Below are 26,447 nucleotides of genomic sequence, written 5' to 3'. Positions count from 1 at the left end.
GATTAAGAAGCTGTGGTCCATATATACAATGGAATATTACTCAGCTATCAGAAAGAACGAATTCTCAACATTTGCTGCAACATGGACGGCACTGGAGGAGATAATGCTAAGTGAAATAAGTCAAGCAGAGAAAGACAATTATCATATGATTTCTCTCATCTATGGAACATAAGAACTAGGAAGATCGGTAGGAGAAGAAAGGGATAAAGAAAGGGGGGTAATCAGAAGGGGGAATGAAGCATGAGAGACTATGGACTATGAGAAACAAACTGAGGGCCTCAGAGGGGAGGGGTGTGAGCGAATGGGATAGACTGGTGATGGGTATTAAGGAGAGCACGTATTGCACTGGGTGTTATATGCAACTAATGAATCATCGAGCTTTACATCGGAAACCAGGGATGTACTGTATGGTGACTAACATGATATAATAAAAAAACATTAAAATAAAAAATAAAATAATAATAAAATGGCTCCCAATGACCGTCATTTACGGCATTTACCCACTTGTGTTGTCCCCTCTCCTTGAGTGTGGGCTGGACCTAATGACTTGCTTCTAATGAACAGAATATAACAAAAATAATGGAATGCCACTTCCAAGATTAGGTAATAAAAAATTGTGGCTTGGGTGATGAGCATTAAGGAGTGCATGTGATGTAATGAGCACCAGGTGTTATATTCACCTGATGAATCACTAAACTCTACCCCTGAAACTAATACTATATGTTAATCCATTAAATAAAAAATAATAAATAAAATAAAGTAAAATAAAATGGAGTGTGGCTTCTGTCTTGCTGGCATGCTCCCTCTCCCTGGCTCTTTTCATGTTCTTGCCCTGATAGAACAGGCCACCTAGTAAGAAACTAAGGTGGCCTCCAGCTCTCAGTCCAACAGTCCTCAAGGAAACAAATCCTGTGAACAGTCATGTGAGTGAGCCTGGAAGTGGATCCTGGCCCTGCTAAACCTTGAGATGACTGCAGGCCCAGCTGACACCTTGGCTGCAGCATTAGGAGAGACTGAGCCAAAGAACCCAGCTAAGACCTACAGAAACAGTGACATAATGAATGCATGTTGTTTTAAGTCACTTAGTTTTGGGATAATTTGTCACACAGAGCCACTGCACCCTTCCTTTCCCCTGCTGGGTTGATCCTCAAAGCACAGGTTGAGATGGACCTCATCCCTGAGCAGCTATGATGAGCAGAGCCTCCAACCAACACCCCTGAACAAGGAGGGGGACCAAGATACAAACCACGGTCTATTTGGGCTGGTTGTTACGGCAGTACAACTTAGTCCATCCTGATGAATGCATGACATATGTGAAAGCACTGTGGAATTTTAAGGTATAGTCCAAATGTAAAGTATTACCATTACTACCTGAACATTCAGTGCCCCTACATCCTGACCTGTGACCCCATCTCTCAAGCTACTCATCAACTGTTCTTCATTGGGACCTCTGCCACACACTACTAACAACCCCAGCCCATAGCAGTCAGTCCCCATTCTCTGAGCACTAATCACCCCATATTCTCTTTCACATCACTTGTTACAACTTTAACTAACCATATGTGTATCTACTTATCAATCGTCTATCGTCCTCACTAGAATATAAACTCCATGAGGACAGGGGTCCTACTGGATTTACTCATCACGATGCTCCCAGCTCCTGGCACAGTATCGACAACAAACATTTAATATTCAGATGAATGAATGAAGGAGTAAATGAATTCATACACCTTATCCTCCTGTGTAGACTCATTTTGACACAATCATAGAATGTTTTGCTAGTTATTTTCCTATCTGACGTGTTTATGGATTGCGTCTCCCAAGGAGATGATGAGTCCCTTGAGCATGAATCGTGTCCTTCACGTGGCCAGCACCCCTTGCAGTCATAACACAACATGCCTTATGATGCTCAGCACAGTGCCTTGCTCATGGTTAGAACATAGCTGCTAAATTAATAATACACCAAGTGCTCAACAAATTATTTATGAATAAACTAATATAAAACAAGCATATACCAATACAGTGGTATGAATAAAATTCTTAAGGAAATAACAGAGCAGATGAGTGCAGAGTATAAGTTTAGAGCAGACAAGAAAAGGATTTCTGCAGGAGAGCTTGGGCATGAATTTGCAAGGAGGCAGAGAAATGACCTTGCATTTAATTGGGTACTATGCCAGGCACCAGGCTAAATGCTGTGCATGTGTTATTTTGCTTCATTCAAATCAGCCCTACATGACAGGTGCTGTTATCCCCACTTTACAAATGAGGAAACAGGCTCAGAGAGGTTAAGTGATTTGCTCAAGTTCACACAGCTAACAAATGAGAGGACCAACAGCAAACCCAGATCTGCCTCTCTCAAAAACCCATCTCTTTCTATCATGGCAGAACATAAACTTGGATTTAAGCTTGGCTGCACCACTTATTGACTACATGGCTTAGGCAATTGGTTTAACCTCTCTTGCCTCAGTTTCCACACTGGGATTAATCATAGTACCTACCTCACAGGGTTGTTGTATCAAATGAGATAACACATGTAAAGTGCTCAGAACAGGTCCTTGGCCAGGGTAGGCACTCAACAGCCATTATTATAATTTTTAGAAAATGGATTTCAGGAAAAAAAATAAATTTTTCCCCTCCAAACTTCTTTCACCGACACCTACTTTTATCTGGAATTCCTACAGCCTGAGCTTTAGGACTGCAAGAAGAAAGGAGTTTCAGTGACATGAAAAGACATGTGGGAAACCCAAGGGCAGATTTCATCTCATCTGCACCCCCACAGTCAATTCTTACCCACTCCACACATTGCCCTTCTCAGCCTAGAGCCTGAAGCGCTTACTCAAGAAGAGGCTAATCTGACAGATCCTCAAACAGGATTGGCTACATAATCTGCAGGGCCCAGTGCATATAAAAATGTGGGGCCCCTTTTACAAAAGGAATTAAGATTTTCAAGACCATGCTAGCATCACATTAAACCAAGCACAGGGACCTTCTGAGCACGGGGCCCTCTGTGACCTCATACGTCACACACCATGACACTGTCCCAGTTCTCAAACCTCTCCAGAGGGGGCCAAAAACAGCTGGGAGAGTCTGACGGAAATAAGCCAAGCCCACTGTGGCTTCCCCAACCAGGCAAACTGTGATGTCCAAAACTCCCTCCTGCAAATTAACTCAGTATTTTGATTAAAAATCATGATAAACTTGTGAGTGCGACAAAAGAAGAATTTGATGTTTTAATACAACTCATTAGAGCACCTTTATTAGCTCCAGAAATAGAAAGAGGATATAAAATAGAAAGATTAGTTTAAAATCAACACTGTGCTGGTAAGGGCGGCTGCGATTCGAGGAACATTAATTGCTGGGTCGTCTCATTACTGATTAAATAAGAAATCTCAAATACCATTAGACAATTGTGATTAAATCTATGTCATTCTAATTGAACGTGTGGTTTATTGCCTCCCACTGAATCAGCAGGTCACCTTCCTGTTTTGTATATTTGGAAAGGGCACATCTATGCCGTGACAGCACACGGAGCCATTATTTCTCAGACAGCCCTGAAACCCTCAGAGTTGTATCCTAAAATATGGCCGTGTTTGCAGGCGGGGAAGGAGCATGCCGTACAATAGGGAACCTGAGATGAAGAAAATAAATCCCACTTAATGTCACGGGTAGGCACTTTTCCCTCGCACCTCATTACCTGGCTCTGGCTCTTCTGAAGCTAGCATCGTTCGCAGTCCCTCTGGTCTTGGAGTCATTTGAGGACTAGGGGGAGTGGGGTATCTTGGCTCAGAGAGGAAGCGCTGAGTCACTGAAACTGGATCTGGCTGGAATCATGGGGAAATGAGAAACCTTTGGTCTAATCTCTCCCTCACTTCTGCTAATGAGCCTGGTCAGAAGAGTCTTCTATGGCCCGTTCTTTTTTATTTCCCAAGGACAGGACACAAAATTAATTTTGTCACCACTCTGACTGGTTTTTGCTACCCATCTATCCCATGGGACATGGGCTATAATCTCCCCACCCTGCTCTTACTTTGCCTGGATTAAGAGCCAAGGTGAATTGGGAAAGCATCCAGCTATGTGCCTGGGAGCAATATCGCCCCACATGGCACATCATTCAGTGAGAGGACAGGACAGCACCAGCCCCAGGCCACCCAGGGGGATTATGCAGTAGGTTAAGTTGTTCTTAGTAGCCTTTTACTGCACACAGACACACACACACACACACACACACACACACACACACACACACGCATGCGCTGATCTTTCTAAACTCCAGACCTGGTCATATCACTACTCCACTTTGGGTGAAAGCTGGCTTTTTCCTACTAGCTGGGCCTTCACGGTCCCTCACCACCTAGCCCAACCTCCATTCCCTGGCCCCCATCTCCCACTGACACCCCAAGCCATGGTACATACTCTCAATAGACCCAACACAGTGACTCCCCTGTGTCTTCGCTAACACTGTCTGCTCTGCCTGGAATGCTCCTGTAACTGTTATCAGGATACTTGATGGTCATGCAACCCTGAAGTCCCTAGAAAGGAAGAGAGAATTTCTCCCCTTCTGAGAGGTAAGCCGTCATTCCTAAATTCTAGGGCTCCACTACCACCAGGGGGCAGTCAACACAGTTTTAAGTTTCGGTTCAAAGGAGGCAACAGGAGGTGTTGGCTCACTGGCAGCCTGTTGGTGAGGGCTGAGATTTGGCAACCTGGCCGTGTGGTGCCACCAAGGGAGCTGCAGTGTGATGTGACAAGACGGCTGCCACCTGCAACGCTGCTCATTCTCCAGGGGACCAGGCTGACCTTCTCAGGAAGGCATCACACGGATGGAGGAAGGCAGGCTGTGAAAACAGCCTCAGGTCCCTGCAGACTGGAAACCACAGACTAAGACCCACACCAGTTCCCGGGTCCTGGAAGGCCATCAAACAGGGAGTGCTGCCCCAAATGATGACTGGATTTCAGATGTCTGGTCAACCCTGGCTGCAAGGGACTCAGAAGTAGAAGTGACACGATTAGATACTTGTGTCACCGAGCAGCTCACACCAGATCTGCCTGCCCCCCTTGCCCACACAATATCCTCCCCATCCCTCCATGGAGTCCTTCCCCACTGCTCCTGCCACAGCCTCACGTCCTTTCTCCTCAGGAAGAGCGCCCACCACACTGTGTGCTGGCATATCCCCAGCTGGACTAGGCCCATCTTTGTCCCCCAGGACCTAGCGCAATGCCGAACACACAGTATTTGCTTACTGAATATGGGAAGCAGAAAACAAGGAGGGAGGGAAGGAACCCCAGGCTGCCCAGATCACAAAGCTACCTCCTCCACATCACCAAACCAAGTCCTGTCCCAGCCCTCCACCCCTGCTACCTCCACCAGCCCTGCCACGTGTGCCTGTAACACTCAGAGTCCCCCACTATCGCACTTGACTCACAGAGAGGCAGTGAAATATACCAGTCACAAGCCCTACCTCTGAAGCCAGTGCCTCTGATTTCAAATCCTGGCTCTGCCACTTAATAACTGTGTGACCTTGGTAAATTACTTAACCTCTCTGTGCTTCATCTACCATAAAAGGGATATAACAGCACTTAATCCACAGGGTTGTTATGAGGGTTAAACGAGTAGAGCATGTAAAATATTCAGAAGGATACATGGCATGTAGTAAATGATATCTTATGATTGCATTATGATGATCTACTTAAAAGTTTCTCTTCCCATGAAACCAGGAGCTCCCTGAGGGTAAGAACTGTGTTTAATTTATTTTTACATACCCAGTACTTAGCAAAACTCCTGGCCTGCTTTAGCAGAGGCATCAATCAATGATTGACGGATTAATGAATGAATGATACAGATTGTAAATCAGAGTGCAGTCTTCTGGAAGCCTGTGGAAGACAGGGCACTGAGGGCTAGGGGTGGTGGCAGCTTTAACACTGCTTGGTAAGGGGCAATCGAGTGTGCAGTGGGCTGGGAGAGGTGGGGTGCCTGGACCTCGATGGAGGTATTATAGGCCAGAAGGTCTCAGGATTGAGATGGTAGGCCCCTGGGAAGGGATGGAGACAAGGAGCTGCCTTCCCCTTCCTCTTCCCTCCTGCTCTGTATTCACGTCCCTTTCGTCTCTTTCCCCTTTCTCCAGCTACTTGCTTTCACCTCCCCTCCCAACCTCAGGAAGAGCAAGATAGAGAAGATAGAGCGAGGCTAATGAGGAAAGCAGGCTGGGTCACTACTACCGTGTGGGTCGATCACAGACAGAAAAGGCATATACTAAGACGTTTCTGCTGCTGCGTTCAGCCGCCCCTCCCGGCCGGCATTTCTGTGCGCAGAAAAGGCATCAGCACTTCTGTGCAGCCTGAAATAAATGATGAGGGAAGTACAATCACCCAATTGACAACCTGCCTGCTAGGTGCTCATACAGGAAGGCTTTCTTTTCTATCTCATCAATTCTTCTTTGGTACAAAACAAAAATCAATAACTCACTTCAAATTTACAACTTTCCCAATTTAGAAGTTTAACTTTATTTTTTTTTTAAGATTCTTTATTTATTTATTCGACAGAGATAGAGACAGCCAGCGAGAGAGGGAACACAAGCAGGGGGAGTGGGAGAGGAAGAAGCAGGCTCATAGCAGAAGAGCCGGATGTGGGGCTCGATCCCATAATGCCGGGATCACGCCCTGAGCCGAAGGCAGACGCTTAACCGCTGTGCCCCCCAGGTGCCCCTAGAAGTTCAACTTTAAACCTCCTTTAAATACGCTGTCCTAACTCGGGCCTCGGGTCTGTAGCACAGATTCCTTCCTCAGGGTCCATCAGCAGAGCTGAGAGAGGCCAGAGCCTCAGCCACCAGAGAAAAGAGTCTGTCTCTGTGAGAATTTGTTGTCAGAGGCCCCAGCCCATTCTGGTTCAGAATCTCATTTCATTTCTGCTGTGCACTTGGTTGGCTGGTAGGTCTGGCAAATTGTCTTATCTTTGTCTAACCTTTGTTGGACCCATGCTGGCTTCAGGGTTTAACTTTAATATATGGCTTCAGTTTAATAGCAAAGTGGTTCTCTTAAAATGTCAGATTGTAAAATGCTGAGTCATTTACCAAGGAAAAGGCTGGTCCTGAGTAGAAATTAGAATCACTGGGGCACACAGAATAATACCACATATCTTCAGTCTAAATAGAGGGAGACGGAGCTTAAGTTCAGATCAAATTTAGAAGGCAGCTCTGAGCTCCAAAGGGACTGTTTGCTCTGAAACACAAGAATGGATCAGATAGAAGGATAGAAGCATCAGTTGAAATATCATGGCTCCTAAAAGCAAGCACGGTGGTGTGGATGTGACATTCAACATGTAATGTCCTTAACAGCTGATGAAGGTACACTGAATGAGACAAAACTATGAAGACAAGCAAGCAAACAGAGTCAGAGGTGTAAGAAGTGATCCAGTCCTGCCCGTGTGCCTAGAAGACTCTTTTATTTTTGCTTTGTAATTGCACCATCTTGACATTTGTAAGTGAATTAAACTCCCCAGCAATAATTGTTTCAGACAGGATCATGATCGAATCCCAAAATCAGCGGGCTAAGATATGATGAGAAACAGGATTATTTAAAGAATCTCCCCCACAAAATACTTATTCATTACAAAGGTAAAAATTCATTCAAAGGTAACTTTACAGGGGAGAAACCTGGCCGCCGCTACCTGCCACAAAAGATCACCGCTGACACCACTAGTAGGAGACAAAGAGAGGTCACGCACCTCCTGAGAGGATGTGCTGAGAAGGACACAATATCACATCCATGATATTTTTGCCAGAAATGCATAGCCTGGATTTAAATCACAAGGAAACATCATATAAGCCCAAATGAAGAACATTCTAGAAAATAACTAGCAAGTACTTTTCAACAGGGAAAAGGTCATGAGGGACAAATTAAAACTGAAGAACTGTCCCAGATGAAAGGAGATTAAGAAGACAGGAGAAAACATAACATTAAAAAATTTTTTAAAAAAATAAGAAAATCAGTTTTGGTAAGCTACCATCCAATCCACTGAGGCCATTCAAATTTTGGTCACTGTCCCAACAAGGTCTCTCTTCTTTTCCAGTCCAAAATACTATACAGGAATACATTTTCCATTTAGTTGTCATGTATCTTCATGTCCTTCCTGTCCAATAGTCCTTTAATTTGGAATAGTTCCCCATCTTTTATGTCTTTCACAGTTTTTTTTTTTTTCTAAAGATTTTATTTATTTATTTGACAGAGAGAGACAGCCAGCGAGAGAGGGAACACAGGCAGGGGGAGTGGGAGAGGAAGAAGCAGACTCCTAGCGGAGGAGCCTGATGTGGGGCTCGATTCCCAGAACGCTGGGATCACGCCCTGAGCCGAAGGCAGACGCTTAACGACTGCGCCACCCAGGCCCCTATGTCTTTGACAGTTTTAAAGAGTACGGCACTTACTTTCAACAGGGTGGTCTACAACCTGAGTCCCTCTGATGGCAGGAATACCACAAAATGCTTTGCTTTTTCCAGTGAGTCTCAGCAGGAGGCATGCGATATAGACTCCTCCCAACCCTGGTGGTTAACCTTAATCACATGATCTTGTTTCTTTATTTCACCATTTCTCCCTTGTAATTGATAAGTATTCCAAAATCATGCCAATACCCTCTTCTCATCAAACTACCTCCCACCAACCTTAGCATTCACTGAAGACTCCTGCCTGACTCATCCACCTCTATAGTGGGTGCCAAATGGTAACCCTCTATTTCCATCATTTCCTCTGCAATATTGCACTGGCATTCTACTGTTAGAGTTTCCCTTTCTCTCCATTTGTTTATATCAATGTGAACTTGTAGATTCCTATTTTACTCAATGGATTGTAATCCATTATCATTGTTTATTTTGATGCCCAAATTGTCTCTGATTTGGCCAGTGGGTGCTCCTTCAAGCTGGATCTTAACATTGCAACATTTGAAAGTATGCATATAGCTAAGATTCATCCATGTAGTAGCTGTAATTAATTCATTTAGACTCCATTGTAATATGCTATTTTGTGAATATATATGTGTGTATCATATATATCAGTTTATTCACTCTTCCATTGATGGACACTTGGGTTGTTTTCATGTTTTGCTACTGTATTTTCCTATTCCAGAACTCTAATGTTGAGTTGAAATGTATTAAAATTTTGGATTAAAAAAAAAAAAAAAGAGGACAGGAAATGCAATGTGACCCTGGATTGGATCCTGGGCCCAACGAAAGGCATGAGTGGAAAAGATGGCAAAATTTGAATTAAGTCTGTAGATTACAGTATTGTATCAATGCTAATGTCCTGCTTTTGATCATTGTACTCCAAGTTATGTATGATATTAATATTTGGGGAAATCTGGATGGGGGGCGTATGGGAATTCTTTGTACTGCTTTTGCAACTTTTTTCTTAAGTCTGCAGTTAATTAAAAATGAAATTATAAGCAATGATAAAGATGGACGAAGGGACCCTTGTCCTGCAAAGCCCTTTTCCCCAGTCTCAGAGAAAAAGAGAAAAAAGGATTTTGGTACTTGTTGAAAACGTAAGAGTATGAATCAAAATCTATGAAACCAGCTATATAAACAATGAAGCATATGTCATGGGTTTCTTTTTTCCTGTAACTGTGTAAAATCTGCAAATTTTTCATCAAGATGGACAACGTGAGCTTTGAAGCTAGAAGAGCTGGTGTGAAGTGAGGTGGAGTGGCTCTGTGTTTTCCCACAGAGCAAAATAAAGCCAGCCAACACCACCGCTTGGAGACCAGGGACTTTGGCAGAGTTTCTCTTGGATCCAACTCCTCCACAATAAAAAGGATCCTTCCTGGTGCCCATGCCGAGAGATACAGAAGGGTACAAATTGAGTGTCACTGTTCTCCCACAGAGTGGGGCATAGCAGTGCCACAGCTACACTGGGAGCTTCCTGGGCCACGGGGCTGCAGCTCACCTGGCTGGAAGGGTCAGCGGTCTAAGCAGCTATTCCCAGCTGGAACAGCTGTATTTGAAGTCTCTGGCCTCGGGGGACCTGGCTGGCTCAGTCAGTCAAGCATCTGACCCTTGATTTCAGCTCAGGTCATGATCACAGGGTCGCAGGGTCATGGGATCAAGCCCACGTGGGGCTCCTTGCTCAGCAGGGAGTCTGCTGGAAATTCTCTCTCCCTCTGCCCCTCCCTCAACCCCTCCCCTATTCAAATCAATCAATCAATCTTTAAAATAGAGAAATAAAATCTTTGGCCTCAGTCTTGACACCTCCTCTAGGGCTTCCTCATCCTGCTGAGCAAGGCCTGGGATGGTGAGGGTCCTCAGCAAGGGAGGGGACAAGCCCCACACTCATGTCATCACCATGGTCATGTCATTTGGGATTTTGAGCTAGCTCCCTGCAGCACCCCAAGTCCAGTCCCACTTTCTCATCAGCATGCCCCCCACCGGCCAGGCTGCTGTATCAAAGGCAAGATTTACATTTTACCTCAACGACCTGGAGCCACATGTGGCAAAGGCAGAGATTTGTGGCAGGTGGCTGCCTGGCCTGGCAGGAGACAAGGAGACTGGAGGGCTTGGGTCCTACCAGCTCTTTTTCATGGAGACTGGGATGGGAGCCCCCATTCCATCCCGCCATGAAAGATCTCATTTATTCCCCATCCACTATACTCACACCTGCTGCAGCCAGCTCATTCTCAACCCCCTAGAGCACACACCAAAAAATTGCTTTTCACTCTTGAGGAGGGCACAGAAGCCTACGGCTCCTCTAGACCCTGCACTGCCTGCTTCAGAAGGCAGGGGCCAGGCAGGCAGCACTTGGTAATGTCTGCCCATCAAAGTCACTTTCTGACTTGACCATTCTATCTCTTAACCCCTGCTCCTATCCCAGCCTGTCCTCCAAGGGCAAATGGAGAGTGGGAGCCTACTTCCCGGCCCTCTGGGTGCTGTTCTCTCTCTCCCCCAAAGAGATACAACAACAAGTGTTCAGGGAGCCCCACCTATCTGTCAAATAAGCCACAGCTGTCAAGAGCAATCCTCACGAGTCTTCAGCATGAGACAAATCAGAATGCAAGTTCTGACCTTAGAACAGTCAGCTGTGCATCCTTGGCTAAGTCACTACCCTTTCTGATTCCAATTACCTCATCTGTACAATAGAGATGATATGTACCTTACAGGGTTGTTCTGAGGCTCAAACAAGAGGATATCTACAAAACACCTCATGCAAGGGGTGGCACGTGCTAGGCAGTAGATGTTTAGTTCCAAGCTCTTAAATAATATAATCTTTGTTAACTAAGCACACCAGGCTCTGACGCAGGCACTTGACCTACATCATCTCATGTAATCTCTTCATAAACCCATGAGGTAGCATTCTTCATTCCCTTACAAGGTCAAGTAATTTGCTCAAGGTCATCCAGGCAGGAAGTGGCAGAGCCAGGACTCAATCCTTCTGATCCCAAACACCAGGCTTTCTGGTCTTCACAGCATGGGCGACGCCCTGCTTTGTCATACATCAGGACTGAGCTGACATCAACAAACAGGGCAACTGGGAGGCACAAGATCCTGGAACCAGAAGCAAGTACAGAAAGGTAGCCCAGTGCAGGAGGCCCAGTGCAGGAGGCCCAGCAGCAGACCCCATGGTGGAAGGGAAGGACCACCACAGCTCCAAGGACAAACTGGAAATTCTGAGATGGAATCTCATACCAGCTTGGTTGGGGGCGGGGAGTCGAAGGGGGCAGCATGTCCATCTGGCTGACTAAGCACTGCTGGAGAACCTGGGTCAGATGTACTGTAGAGCACCGCATCATTGGTATGAGGGAGTCACACCGGTCAGACTACCTGGCTATTCAAAGTGTGGTCTGGGATCCACGGCATCACCTGGGAGCTCGTTAGAAATGCAGAACCCCAGGCTCTCCAAAACCTCCTGAATCAGGTGTTGAACAATATTCACAGGTGTTTCTTATGCACACTGAAGTCTGAGAAGCATGGGGTCAGATGGTGGCTTGTCCTCAGCCACTAAACTGGGAAAAACATACAGCAGTGGCTCTTAACCTTGGCTGGACATTGATTCACCCCAGGGAGCTTCTAAAAATCCCAATGCTGGGGCCAATTCCTGTTCACTTAAATCAGATTTTGTGAGGGCAGGATGCAGGGATCAGTGTACTAAAACTCCCCAGGTAGGCATGAGAACGTGCTTGTTTGGTGTTTTTGTTTGTTTTCATTTTTTTAGAGAAAGACAGCACACAAGCAAGGAGGGGCAGAGGATGAAGGAGAGAGAATCGCAAGCAGGCTCCACGTTCAGCACGGAGCCCAATTCAGGGCTCAATCTCATGACCCTGAGATCATGACATGAGCCAAAATCAAGAGTCAGACACTTCACTGACTGAGCCACCCAGGCTTCCCGAGAATGTGCTTGTTAAGAGAAAGAAATCTGGAGTCAGGTTAAAATTCTGACTCTATTTACTAACCTTGTCACCTCAGGCTCATGACACTGAGCTCTGGAGCCCTCAACCTTATAGCAGCAACAATAACAATATTCAGCCTCCAGAGCTGCATGTAAGGATCCATGACCCAGGAACCATGAATGCCCTTGCAAACTGTAAAGTGCTATAATGTTGGTACCTACACTTTCGCTTTTCATGTCACATTCCCTCTGCAGCACAAAACCAAGGAAAGGGAGCGAGGCCTCGTTTCTTTTGGTTTTATCATTTAATTTAACCCTAATTCATCCTCACAAAGTCCCTGGAAGGCACAGAGAAAGAAAATCGCCCATTGGATTTGCCTTACTTAGTGTTTACTGAGTCCCCTGCCTACCCTGGCCCCCATCTTCCTCGCAACACCCCACGGTGTGTGCACTCTGAAGAAAGAGGAGAAAGAGCAGCTGGGTCTGACCTCCGAGCAGTCTGACAAACCCATCGGCCCTTCTCGCTCCAAAGTCTTGTCCAGGACGCACACAGATGAACTTGTCCTATGGGCTGGGGTCAGAAGGGCTACATCTCACATCAGGATGGGTCAGCTGCAAGCTAGGACAGGAGGGTCTGCTAGAAAGAACAGGGACAGGGAGAAGACCTGCATTCCTGTGTGGACCTGCAGGTGGGGGAGGGCCAGGTCCAGAATGTTAGGCTGAACTCCAGTGCTACCCCCAACTTACCTATGCCATCAGATGAATTGTTCAACTGCTCTGAAATCCCACCTCCTCTCCTGAGGTCGTGCTACAAATCTCTATTAACCACTGGAATACTGTTGGAAAGTTTTGAATAGTCCATACAATGTCAATTAATAAAGAATGCCTTATAGTTAAAGATATTTGATCATATTTAAAGCACTTGCTAAATGGTAAACAAAGTATTATTATCCCCATTTAAAAATTTTTTAAAAGTTGGATGTGGGTCCATTGATAAGATTGCCCAAAGTCTTGAAGTTTTATATAAAAGGTGGTGTTCAAGAATAAAACCCAGGACTTCTGACTCTTAGCCCAGTGCTCTCCTACACTGCTAACTGTGGCTGGATTCCACTGGGTGCATCCATGAGAAACATATTTCCACTTCTACATCCACAGAAAAAAGCAATGGTGGCAGGTGTGCCATGTCCAGCTGTGACCAGTCCTGCCTTCACAATAGAGAGTTTAGTTTCCAAGTAAACCACTGCTAGAAAGAAAGTTTGCAAATGTGGATTTCATATTAAAGAGTCTTTCTGATTGGAGGAGAGTGGGAACAATGCCAGGGAAAATGTAATGGGAGACAGCTGGAGATGCAGGTGTGCAGCCTCACAACTCTTCATAGGAGCCCCGAGACCCACAGCTCAATGGGAAGACTGGTGCTCCATTCCACCCAAGTAACTCGCAGGCCTGAGAGGAGGATGATGGCTGGGCATTCCAGCTCCCCTCAGGACAGGACCTAATGAGCTTTATTCCAAACGCCAAGAGTGGTAGGCACCTTCAGAGAATCTGCCCAGATCACAAAGAGCCTCTTTCTCTGGGAACTGACTCCCAACCTTCGGTGGAGCCAGCAGTCATAGGTAACTTCACACACATATGCACTTGTCTTCACACGCCCAACCACTGATGATTGGACCAGTGTGGTCACCTGACCCAGGCCAGGCCCATCAAATTCTCTTTCCCTGGAGTCTGGAAGTAGGACAGGCTCCAGGGAGAGGCAACCATCCATCTGAGCTGGGTTATGTGAATGGAGAAGAGGAAAACTCAGGAGCTATAAGACATCCATCTCATTCCAAGAACACAGAGAAGCAAAGTCACGGGTACATCCCCAACAGGATTTTGTTTACAATTAATGTTTCTTTTGGAGGGAAGCAGAGGAAGAGAGTGAATGGGTCTAAGTTCCTAACAGCTTCAAGGGCTCCTAGTCCCAACTCTTAAGGCCCAACTGTGCTTAGATTCTGTAGGATCCTGCTGCATCCCAATATACTCTATATCTTTTCTTTTCTTTTCTTTTTTCTTTTTTTCCTTTCTTTCTGCCTTCTCCGCATCCCCCCCCCTTCTCACAATTGGCTGTGGTTGGTTTCTGTTATTAACAGCCAAAAGAACTTTGAATAAGACCCCAGGTCAGAGAAATAATGCACCCTTTGATGACTGACATGGTTACATGCTACCAAAGAAGTTCACGCCTGCCTCCTCCAAAGGCCCATGGGACAGAATTTAGAAAAATATCTGAAGACAACTTTGGACCCAGTGGATGTTTCATGAAGTGCTTTAAGGCAAATGGAACATTATAAATAAGTAAACTGAACTAATCTCTAGACCTAATTTTTAATAAAATAAATTCAGGTCCCCTTAGAGTTTAAAATGGCATCTGGCTAGACACTTTTGATGAAGTGTCTCTAAACATCTCCCTAAATTACTTATGACACAGAAAAAAAACAAAATTCACAACATTGAAAATGAAAACTCATCAACACCTAGAAGGAATTTCTATTAACTAAATAAAGATAATGAAGCTGAGCTGCATTGAGACAGACAATCTATGTTTCACCTTGTAAACAGAGTAGCCTCATCCACCTGAAAAATGATGGGAAGACTTCACCTTTCTTCTACTTTCCACCCCCACCTCAGAGACCCAGGACCAGAGCAAACAAAAATCTGGCTCTTTACTCTGGTTGGGCCAGAGAACTACTGCATCTTCCCCAGTATACCCGCATCCTTCCACAGAGTACAGTTCCTGGGAAGGCATGGAGTCGGAAGTAGAAGAGGACTAGCAATGGCACCTCACATTTTGGAAGGTATTTTGTCCACACGTGATGTTTTGTAGGCAGGGTGAAGGCAGTATGTGCTGGCAAATGAGATTTTTACATATTCCACCTGTTCTGAATGTTACAGGCAGAAGTAGGAGGAGATCCCAACAGTAGTTCAGCAGGGCCACATAAGATGAATTGCATCAGCTCTAGGAGTTACAGAGGAGCTACGCACCTCACCTGGCTCTCCAGCTACAGACCTAAAAATTAGGGTCGTAAGCAAAGCCAAAGACAACCCACACTTCCTCTCTGTTAGCAAGCACCAAGTCTCCGTAGAGCTCTACTTGCTTAAAGATAAGTAAAGTGAAGAGGGTAGGAGTAGAGGGGGGACCTTCATGGGGCCTACAAAAATAATACCACCTTCAGGAACGAGAGCATCACCCAGAACCCAGAAGACTAAGAAAAAGAGCACACCTCTGAAGATGATTTGCTATAGAAACCAGAAGAAAATTTTAGGAAATTGGCATCTATAATATGAAAAACATAATGTGGCCCTGTGAAGTTGAAACTGAAAATATACGAAAAACAAGCTGAAATAAACAGATAAGTTTCAAAGACTGCCACCACTGATGACATTTTAGTTCTTACAAAAATGTAATGACAGGAGAGGACTCCCTTGGTTATGCTGAGCCTAACTGTGATTCTTTTAAAATAAACAATTAGACAGAACTGTTAGAACACAAGAAACAGCTAACTGCTGTTAAAATATTGAAAGTAGAGTTTTTTAAATAGTTCATCAAAACAATATGAAGCAATATTCCATTATTATCCACCCAAGTTTCAGCCCCTTGCTAGTGAGAGTTGTTCTCTTTTATCAAATGTCTCGGCAAATCAGAACACCACACACCCACGGGAAAGACTGTATTCTGAAACGTTTTTTTGGCAGAAATGATGGGAGTGTTAAAATCCAATAATAGCTTCATTACCTCATTTGAGATAGTTTGTTGAAGTTACTCTTCTTTTTGCAGCAGCAGTAAATAATTAAGAAAGCACAATTCAGAGCAGTTCTTATAGAAGTCTTTTAGAAAAGATACCTGGTGATTTCAGAATATGTGTTATCACAGTAACTTCAGCTGCTGTATAAACACATTCAATATTTGTATACTGGATGAAATATAATAAAAGTTGATCTGTCACTTACAAAACAGCCCAAAGCAAATGTTCTCAGTTTTCAAGAGCAGCTCTCCACCCCTGGGCACCCAGGCTAACAGAAGTTCTGCTGTCTTCATCATGTGGCCTCCAAGGTTGTCCTTGTCATTTCCTGGCACTCAGCTGGAATGGGGGGAAAAAAGCATGGATGAACGATCATTGAACATTCTTATAGGGAAGTCCTATAAGTCACACACATCCCTTGGGTTCACATTCTATTGGCTAGAGCTCAGTTGCGTGGTAAATATCAAGGGGCTTCAAGCCTTTAAAGGAGAATTTGACCAATGGTCTCCCAAGAACAGATGGAAGGGAAGCTGATTTTGACTTTAAAAAACTTTTCTAAGAAAACAGAAGTATTAAGTACTAATTAAACAGCACATATAAAACAGTAAATGAGCGGAATTCACATGGCAGAAAGTCAAATAAGTATTATGGATGGCAAACTCGAGAAACGCTTTCAAAATGCAGAGAAGGGAACAAAAAAATTGAACTACTCTGTTTCACTGATTCTAAGACATCCATTTTTCCATGTTAACACTTTGGAAATTAGGTTAAGTCTTACATTCAGTGGCATCTTACAATCATTTGGACCAGAGAGCTATCATGGTGAGGTTGGCAACTCCTGGCCATGGGCAAACTTGGGTCTCAGCTGTTCATGTTGTAAGCACTTTAATTGAGTTATGTACATTCTTGTGATTACATGTGAGCTTAATTGCTATTTGAAATGTCTTTTTAAAGATTACACTATGATTTGGCATTGAAACGAGAAGTTATTGTGTATGCAGAAAGGCATGGGATTAGAGCAGCAGGAGGTAATTTGATATTACTGAAGCAAATATCTGTTATTGGAGCAATGGCTACAACTGCTCCTTTTTTTTCTTCTTTTTTTTTTTTTTAAGAAAAACCAAGTACTTTACAGGACCTAAGCAAGAGAAAAGTTCTCTTGAAGTGATATGAATGTTGTGATGTTTTATAATAGAGATGTATGCAAAATGGACTGCCTGCCACATGCCAAGCAATGCAACTGAAGGCAGGAGAAACTGCCAAATTCCCCAAAATAGATGAAACATTCAAAACAGGAAAGGGCCTGGTGCAATCAATTTACCAATTTCACAGGATTGTAATTATGGCATTATGTCATATTTTTAATTGGCAGCATTTTTTTTCTTCCTCAGTTGTACATAAAATAATAGTGCTTCTTACAACCAGTACTATCTTAGATTCAAAAAACAGAGATATTTAAAGAAAATGATAGGTATGGAAGACCAGGAATAGAGATTCAGCCTAAGAATTATGTTGCCAAAGAAAAATCCAGAACAGTCAAAAAAGAAGCAATTATCGAAGATATAATTGAAGAAAACTTTCCAAACAAGGATAGGAAGAGGGGTACCTGGAAGAATTAAATAGGTTCACCAGGTTCCAGGTAAAAGGAACCAAGAGAGACTCATACCCAGAAATATCCTGACAAGGTTTTAAATTACAAACAAATAAAAAATGTTTTTCCGTATACATCCAGACCAAAAAAAAAAAAAAAAAAGGAGACATCTATAAAGGAATAAAAATCATGCTGATCTTAGTCTTCTCTTCCACAATGATAGAGCAATGTCTGCAGTTCTGACATGAAGAAGATTTAGACTCAAGAGTTTTACTCACAGGTAAATTTTAGTTTTTGAGAGGAGACAACAAAAAGACGTTCATAAGAGCTCTAAATGGCTGCCACTCACATATTCTTTAAATCACTTTAAAATATATTCTAACTGCACAAGTGACAAATTAAAATTAGGAGCTCAAAAATGGGAAAATCAGAATATGAAAGGACTAGCAGTGAGCAGTGAAACCAATTAAACATAGAGATGGGTCTAAAATAATTGTTTAAATACAGTTACAAGAAAGACTATGTGTCAAAAATACTCTGGAACCAGGGGACATACAACAACAAAAAATATTTAACAATAACCCAGATCCCAAACCTATATTTACCTAATAAACTTTCAGGTAGGAAGGGCGAAAAAAGGGAAATAAAAATATACAAAAGTCTATATCCTACACAGTTGTGAGCCCAAAATACCATTTTATTCTTGACTAAACAGAGAAATATTGATTGGTGTTCACATGTATTTTTAGAAACACATTACATAGAAGAGTAGGAGACTCTCCTTAAAAAGACAAATAAAACTTCACCCCTGCCTCAAGATATTTGGTTTGAAGACCTCTAGACAGACAACACACAGGATGCATTTTAATTTGTTATAAAAATAAACAAATGTTAAATTCTTTGAAGAAGCCTGTGGAGAACCAGTCTTCCAATAATGTTTACACGTCACTGCCGACCGATATTTTCTATTTCTTCTGGTAAAAGATCACTGAAGTCTGGCATGAAAAGATGCAGAATCCTGCATCAAGGTGGGGCACTCTCTACCCAAGGTCAGTGTCGCCCCACCCTGTCTCGTGTCGGTGTAAGATGGGGCAGTCCTCAGTCTGGATGGCCTTGTTCAGCAGAGTCACTGGTGGCACCCAGAAAGACACAAACATTCAGCCAGGGAAAGCGCCCCCAGGTACTGTTGTTACACACACAGCACCCAGGCCTGAGGTCAACACCTATACCAGGTGTTTTCATCCACTCTCTAATTGGATGCTCACAACGACCGTAGATAAGCACCATTCTGCCCATGTTCCAGATGAGAACACTGAGGCCTGTTTTTCCAGACTATTAATAGTCCAAAGACTATTGCCCAGAATTACACAGCCAGTAAGGGGGGTGGCAGAGAGGGATGTCCACACCTGGAATTTCTGGTTTAAAAGTTCATCACGCCATGCATACCATGCATACCACATCGTGTCCCTAATTCAAAGAGGGAAGGAAGAAGGAAAAGGGAGTGGAGAGATTGATTTCATAATAGATCAAAATATGAGTACAAGTGCTTTCTCTTTCACAAAATAATAATTATAATAATAATAACAGTAACCCAATGCGCTGGATTAATCACACTGTGCTAGCACCCCATTAATCCTCTCTAAAACATTCACAAAGTGGGTATGGGTCTGCTTTTTCTCCAACATCAATGGTTCTGAGACCTTCCCAGAGCCTGCCCTGGTCTCTAAGGTTTGATTAGCAAGTACCACTGGGCCTTCTGTCTTTGTTTCTTGAGTACTCTGAGCTAACCCTTCTCTTGCCAGGAAAGAAGTGACATGAAGTCACTGATTTACCCTAAAAGAGTTCAAGGTCTAATGCACACTGCTCCTTCCCAGAGCTTTGGGAAGAACAATAGTTAAGAGAATGCACCTGTAATAGTGAAATTTTAGACACCAGCAAGGGAGTTATTTTTAAACCTCCCTTCCCACCCCCCACCACGGCCACGCCCCCCCCCCAAATCTTCACATCACACCATATTGAGACCGTGGTTCCTCCTCATTTGTGCACAGAGGGCCTTGGCTCATCTCGGTGTTAACCTAACTCAACCTCTTGTTCCCCCACAAATCGTGTAGAGACCAAGCCGGGGCATAACATGCCATCAGGCCGCCGCCTACAGCACCCGATTCTGTCTCCGCTCTCAGCCGCTCCTCCTCTCCCGGGTAGCGGGTGCCTCCCGCGCGTCCCCGAACCACCCCCGCGTTCCCCGAGCCGTCCGCGCATCCCCGAACCACCCGCATCCCCGAAACGCCCGCACGTCCCCGAGCCGCCCGCGCGTCCCCGAGCCACCCGTGCGTCCCCGAACCACCCGCGCGTCCACGCCCGGCTGGGAGGCTCCGCGGCGGCAGCGGCGGGCGGACGGCTGCTGCCGGCGGACGGCTGCTGCCACCTCTCGGCCGCCCCTCTCCCAGCCGTACCCAGCCATTCCCCATCCTCCCCTCCCACCCCGCCCCGAAACCCTCTCCTGGCATCTCGGGTCTAGTCGGCGCTTGGCTGAAGGAAGTGTGTGATCACTGGGCCTGGGAGGTCGTAGACATTCCCCCCAGCGACTTCCTGTGGATGAAGTGTTCTCCTTTCGGGTCACTGCCGTTGTGCACCCAGGAGGGACGTGGGGATGAGTGCTGCCAGCACCCACCCCGCCTAGGGTTCTGGGAGGCAATGTGCCCGCACTCCTTCCCCACCAGGAGATCCGGAAAGGCCACACAGTTGCCCCAGGCCAAAACCTTGGCCCCCAGGTACACCGGATGACAGCCAGGACCCCCAAATCTGAGCTATCCTGGCTGCCTAAAGGAATGTGGTTTGGAACACAGGTTTTTTAACTTAGACTCCTCTGTCAAACACACTAAATTAGAACATCCAGGGCTGAGGACAGTGAACTACTATTTTTCAAATTTCCGCGGGTGATCCTAATGGTCCCCCAGGCAGGGCTCGGGGATGCATGGAGTTAGAAAATCTACAGGACCTTTTCCAGTTGCCCTCACACACAAACACACACTCCTGAGTCTGTGCGAAGACAAACACCTAACATCAGGCCCAGAGCTTAAAATGAGAAAGAGTTCCCTCAGGGTGCATCCCTAGTCCAGTTTTCAACCTTCTCTGTTCATAGTGCCCTTCGTGGCTCAGGAGTTATTTTCACATTCCCCCTGGGCCAGAAGAAATACCTAAGGGTCTGTTCATTAAGAAGCTAAACCCAAACAATGTAATAAGTATTTATGTCCTAATAACTGAATAGACATTTTAAAAAATACATATAAATTGGGGGAGGATGACATTTTTATTGCATCCTCAAATAAGCAACTACTTACTAATGGGATGTGTGTGCTAGTTGGGTATCACACAGCACCTCAAACCTTGGAATCAGATGAGACATTGCCACCCTTACTTCCTATTCTACATTGATTTTCCCCTGGTGTTTGCTTTTTATCACAGCAACCACTAAAAAGCCAGCTTCACGAAGATATGCCATCATCAAAAAGCATGTAAAGCAATCTAATGGTGAAACTGCAAACCATCCTGGCTAGTTAGTAGTTTACATGGAGTCCAATAGATGTCAAGTGTTGCCTTAACCATTTCACCTACCCCGTGGAGCTCCTGTGAATTCACTGCAGGGCCCTGGGACACCTTGGCACAGCGTTTGGGAGCATGCGAGGACTTAGCTCCAGTTCACCAGCTCATCTCATACCACACTCCTCAGGGTTCACGATGCTCAGCTACCAGGACCTTCCTTCTCCCCTGCATGTACCAGGCACCCTCCCTCTTCAACACACGTCTTCTTGCTGTGTCTCTGCCTGGAATGCTCTTCCCCGGGTCCTGGCAAAAGGTAGACTCCTTCTCAGCCTTCATATCTTGGTTGAAATATCACCCATTCCCTGAAGCTTTCTCAGGCCTCCCACCAAATCCCTCTCTGCTATGCCAGCCTGCTTCCTTGTCCTCGTAGCTCTCATCATCTGAAATTACCCTTTTATTTATTGGTTTACTTACTTATTTTCTAGCTTATCAGAATAAAGTGAGCTTTTTGAAAGCAGGTTATGTTGTTCATTACTGTTTCCCCAGAATCCAGAACAATGCCTAGCAAAAGACAGACAATCAGTAATTGTTTGATGAACAAATGCAGCCACTACAACCAGTCCAGAGAGATAGAGGTTTGAAGAACGTGCATTAGATTATCCTTGATCTTCACAATAGCCATTAAAAAAAATTGATGTGACTAACCCCATTTTATGGCTGAAGAAATCAAGGTTCAGAGAAGTGACGTGTTCAAGGCGGCACAGCTGAGGCGGCAGAGCTGAGATTCAAATTCAGGTCTAGCTGCCTCCAAGGCTGCTTTTCGTAAAACCACACTGACTCCCACGGACTTTCCATTATCTGCCGAAAAAGCTGAGGCCAGAAGCAGAGGAAGGAAATGGACCCTGGGGGCTAGTCCCCAGAGCGCTGGGAAACAGAAACTGGCCCAAGCTGGAATTCACCCTCTAGAGGCTCAGCTCCGCCCCCCCTGCAGAGACCAGCAGAGATGTCCCTCCCCAGGAAGGGCTTGCCTCTGACTCCTCAGGCTGGTGGCTGACACAGGGAGGCCTCTGCAGCCTTATCTTTTGGCCGGGCCTTAATCTGTGGCAAACGTAATGGCACGTGTAACTGGTGGCTGTCTCTGACTGCCGAGTTCCCACTGATCACCCTGACAGGCAGGGGCTAACCCGCGGCTGTAAGATAGGATTTGATGAGCACCCACCATGCTCCCTGCACTGCGCTGGAGACCGAGGGGCCCACATTTGAGACAGTCCCTGAGTGAGGCAAGGACTATCAGGACACACTCATCTGCAGTCCCAGGAATTTCAGGTTCCCATGACTTCTGGGAGGAATTATGAAGGGGTCACACAGCTCAGACACTGGGCAGCTGGACACTGAGTATGAGATCCTTGTACGAAGGAGAAGAGACTAAACTTGGGTCTGTAAAGTCGAGAGGCCTGCGCTTTCTCATCTTCCCTTCTTCATATGGCTTGCTTCTACCGCATTACTATTAAACTGGGTGGTGCAGGCAGGAAAACAATTGACCTTTCTTCTCCCTTTGCCCCAATTCCCCTTTGCCTGGCCTAGCCAACACCTGCTTATTCTTCTAGGCTCAATTCCCTTGGTTCCTCCTCCAGGAAGCCCGCCCTGGCTCTCACCAGGCTAAGTACATCTCCTCTGTGCTCAAACTGCCCCATGTGTCACTGGGGCTCACCACCTGTGTGTGGGTCTAATTGCATGCGTGTGGGTCTGTCCCCACAGCCAGACTGGGGGCTGTTCTGAGGTGGGAGCTGTGACAGATTCATGGTTGTGTCCCCAGCCCTTAGCACCAGGCCTGGCACGTGGTAGGAGGTTAGTGGATATTTGTGATGACTGAGTTACTGAATTCCCCGCCCAAATGCTAAACACACACACACCAAGAGGAGGACACACCGGGAAAGGCTTGGCCACGGGCTACTGTCATTTCTTAAGCCTGACTGTTTAAAACAAACTCCTTGTGACTCAACATCATTATCTGCTACCCTGCGTAGAGCCTCATGGGCTCTGCATCAGGTCACCATGATTGCACCCTCTGGGGCTCGTGACACCACCTCCACAGGCTGCAGCAACCCCAGGCTCCTTTACAGCAAAAACAGCTTGCCAGAAAAACTGTCAGAAAAGCAATGAACACGGACTGGCTAACAAGAGATCAGCAACATGTAGGAACAAAGGGGCTGGCTCTGAATAGCAAAGTTTCCAATCACCGGCCGGGGGGCGCCAGCCCCAGAGACCCTGGGCTTCAGGCTTTAGTCATCAGGCTCTGCCCCTGATGCATTAGCTCAGAAGAGCAGAGCACCCCCTTTTCATCATGAGCCAGAAGCTTTTCTGGTGTGGGGGCCTGCAGAGACCTCCTGAAGCCAGCGATGAGAGGAAAAGGCAGACAGTCTCCCCGCTGCCCGAGGAGAAATGGTGCCTGGTCTATAGCAGAGCCCCGAGAAGCCAGAGAGAGAACGGAAGCATGAGGTGACCGACTGACCATCTGCCCACAGGCAAGGGGATGAGGAGAAATGAGACAGAAACAGAGACCCAGAGAGAACAAGCAGGGAGGAAGAGACAAAGAGACACAGACTGAGAAACACAAGTGGAAAACCTACAGAAGAATGACTTTTACAATCCACGAGAGGCTGAGGGCGTAAGGGGGAGCAGGTTGTGAAAGCAAACCAGAATGTTCTAGACCTCCTCACCAGTAACTTCAAAGGCAGCTCATATTTACTTTCAATTACCAAACTGTGAGCACTGGAGGCTTAGACGTCCTGGCACATGTCCTGCAGGTGTCGCTGAGAGGGGCCGAGGATGGGCATTTCCTTTAGAAGGGCGTGGCCATGGCACACCACAGGACTGTCCCATCCAGAAACTCCCCTGTGGCTGCTGTGAGGTGGAGCCCTGGTCTGGGCACTGAGTGATTTGGTCTGCTTTGGGGGGCTGGGAGCTCCCACATGATGGAAGTTTCAGGATAGCTCTTGGTGGGATTCATCACCCCATTTGTCCTGCTCTGTTTCCCACCCTCATTGTGTGGTCAGTGTTGCAGAGGAGCACAGAGAATGGCTTGTGTCAGTCCCTGAGGCGGGCATCATCACGACATACCTTGTGGGCAGGTTGATGGGTTGGCCGGTGAGGGGCGATGTCACAAGGGGGCAGAGGAGGCAGGGAATGGGGATGGCCCCCTGCTGCTGGTTGATAGGGCACATCTGTTCAAATTTAGAAAAGGGTATTGCTTCCTCAGGATGCTTCACTGACCTCTTCCAGAAAGCTGTTGCAGGAACCAGTCAACACCACGAGGATGAGCAGAGGGTGAAAGAGGTCCTCAGGAGTTGTGCAGTGCAAAACTCACCCCGCTGTTCGTGGCTGCCTTGCTGTGGCCACAGTGAGCATCACCTGTATCTCAGCACCCTGGCAAGGATCTCACATGGCTGTGGAATAGGGGCCCCTGAAGTGGAAGGCCTTCCACTCTGGCCTCCACACTGGGCCTCCACCATGGGGCCCCGGGGCTCACTGCTCTGCAAAGCACAGCATCCCCTCAACCAGGGCCGCCACCACAACTACCACTCCGGCCACCAGGGAACGGGCCCTGTTTGAATGCGTCCTCCGCCATCCTTACTATGAGATCCACCCTTCTTCAATACTGCACAGCACGCTTGAGACTGGCTACATTTACGTGAATTTCCCAGAGGACTGGAGGAACAAAAGGGGCCTACCTAGGCCCCAGTGCAGCCCCTTACCCACCTGTCTCCCATGTCATGCCCGCCCACCTTCATGCCCAGGCGCCTCTCAACTCCCACCATCAGAAATGTGCCGTTCACCTCCACGCTCTGGGCTGAGTCAGAGATGGTACCTCACCCGGTGTAAGGCCTACCTCCCATAACCATCATCCACCCTGGATTGCTCCCTCCCACACCCCGCCCCTTCCAGGGGACACCACTTCCACGACACTCTAGTCCAGACGGGCTCAAGGGAAACCACCTCATAATACAATGGCGCATTTCCCAAAGCCTGGCTGATTCTGTTCTTAGATAACCTCGTGTGGGGGACTTCAGAAGCTCAGCTCAGGGGAGCTAAAAAGCTCAGTCCAGATTCTTCTTACTCTCTTTCAATAAAGGTTAAAACTTGGGGGCCCAATCCCACCAAAGCTCCCGTTCACATGGAGATGCCAGTGGATTCTCTCCTCAAAACTATCAGTGGAAGTCTGTGCTCCTTCGCTTCGTGAGAGTCCGCACAGCGGGCTCTCTCTTCTCTCTAGCCCACCTCTACCATTTGTCACATGCAGGCCCCTGCCTGACTCAAAAATGTTTCTTTTTTTTTTTTTTTAAGTTTTTTTTATTTATTTATTTGACAGAGTTAGAGACAGCCAGCGAGAGAGGGAACACAAGCAGGGGGAGTGGGAGAGGAAGAAGCAGGCTCACAGCAGAGGAGCCTGATGTGGGGCTCGATCCTACAACGCTGGGATCACGCCCTGAGCCGAAGGCAGACGCTTAACCGCTGTGCCACCCAGGCGCCCCTCAAAAATGTTTCTTGATGGGAAGAGTGGTTGTGAGAGGGCAACAGGAATAACTTCCCTGGAGGGCTGCCGTGGAGACCCTTCTTGGCCACCAAACTCTGCCTTCTCCTTTTATAGGGATAGATTTACAGCTGGCCACTGGCTACCAAGAAGGGACTACATTTCCCCATCCCCACTGCTTCCATAGGACGAAGTTCTCAGCCCTGGAAAACGAACAAAAGTGACAAGTGTCACTTAAAATACCTCCACATGCTCCTCCATGTTCTTTCTGGAACCCAGAAGAGCCCGCATCCCAGCTTCAGTGAGCAGAGCTGGCTAATGCCCTGAGGTGACACCGGGTTCCTGAACATCTTGATGGGGTAAACGAGCCCATCCACTCACCACAGACTGTTAAATGACAGAGAAATAAATCTTGATATTCTTGAAGCCACCGTACTCTTGGGTGTTTTTCTTACAATGGCCTTGCCTTTCACCCTAACGAATCATAAGAGCAGGCAATTTCCTGGCATGAGTCACATCTGGTTTCAGCTCACAACAGTGACAATGCCCTCTCACAATCAGCCTCATCTAACATGGTGGTTAGGAATGGGTACTGAGACTCCTGGTGAATAATTAAGTGCCTCCAGTACCACCTACACTAAAAACC

General features: G+C 46.2%; 1 long non-coding RNA gene across 1 annotated transcript in view; it reads right to left on the bottom strand.

The window, feature by feature from the left end:
- Positions 1-22,111, bottom strand: part of LOC105238458 — a 73,546-nt gene extending 51,435 nt beyond the window's left edge. Inside the window, exons 1-2 of the long non-coding RNA XR_004627008.1 lie at positions 21,976-22,111; positions 16,345-16,475 (exon numbers count right to left, since the gene is read on the bottom strand). This is a non-coding gene — a long non-coding RNA (uncharacterized LOC105238458). The remainder of the gene's footprint in view (positions 1-16,344; positions 16,476-21,975) is intronic.
- Between the last annotated feature and the right edge of the window lie 4,336 nt (positions 22,112-26,447).

The sequence above is a fragment of the Ailuropoda melanoleuca genome, chromosome 8, assembly GCF_002007445.2.
Source record: "Ailuropoda melanoleuca isolate Jingjing chromosome 8, ASM200744v2, whole genome shotgun sequence".
Classification (NCBI taxonomy): domain Eukaryota; kingdom Metazoa; phylum Chordata; class Mammalia; order Carnivora; family Ursidae; genus Ailuropoda; species Ailuropoda melanoleuca.
This window is presented reverse-complemented; position numbering and strand designations above follow the sequence as displayed.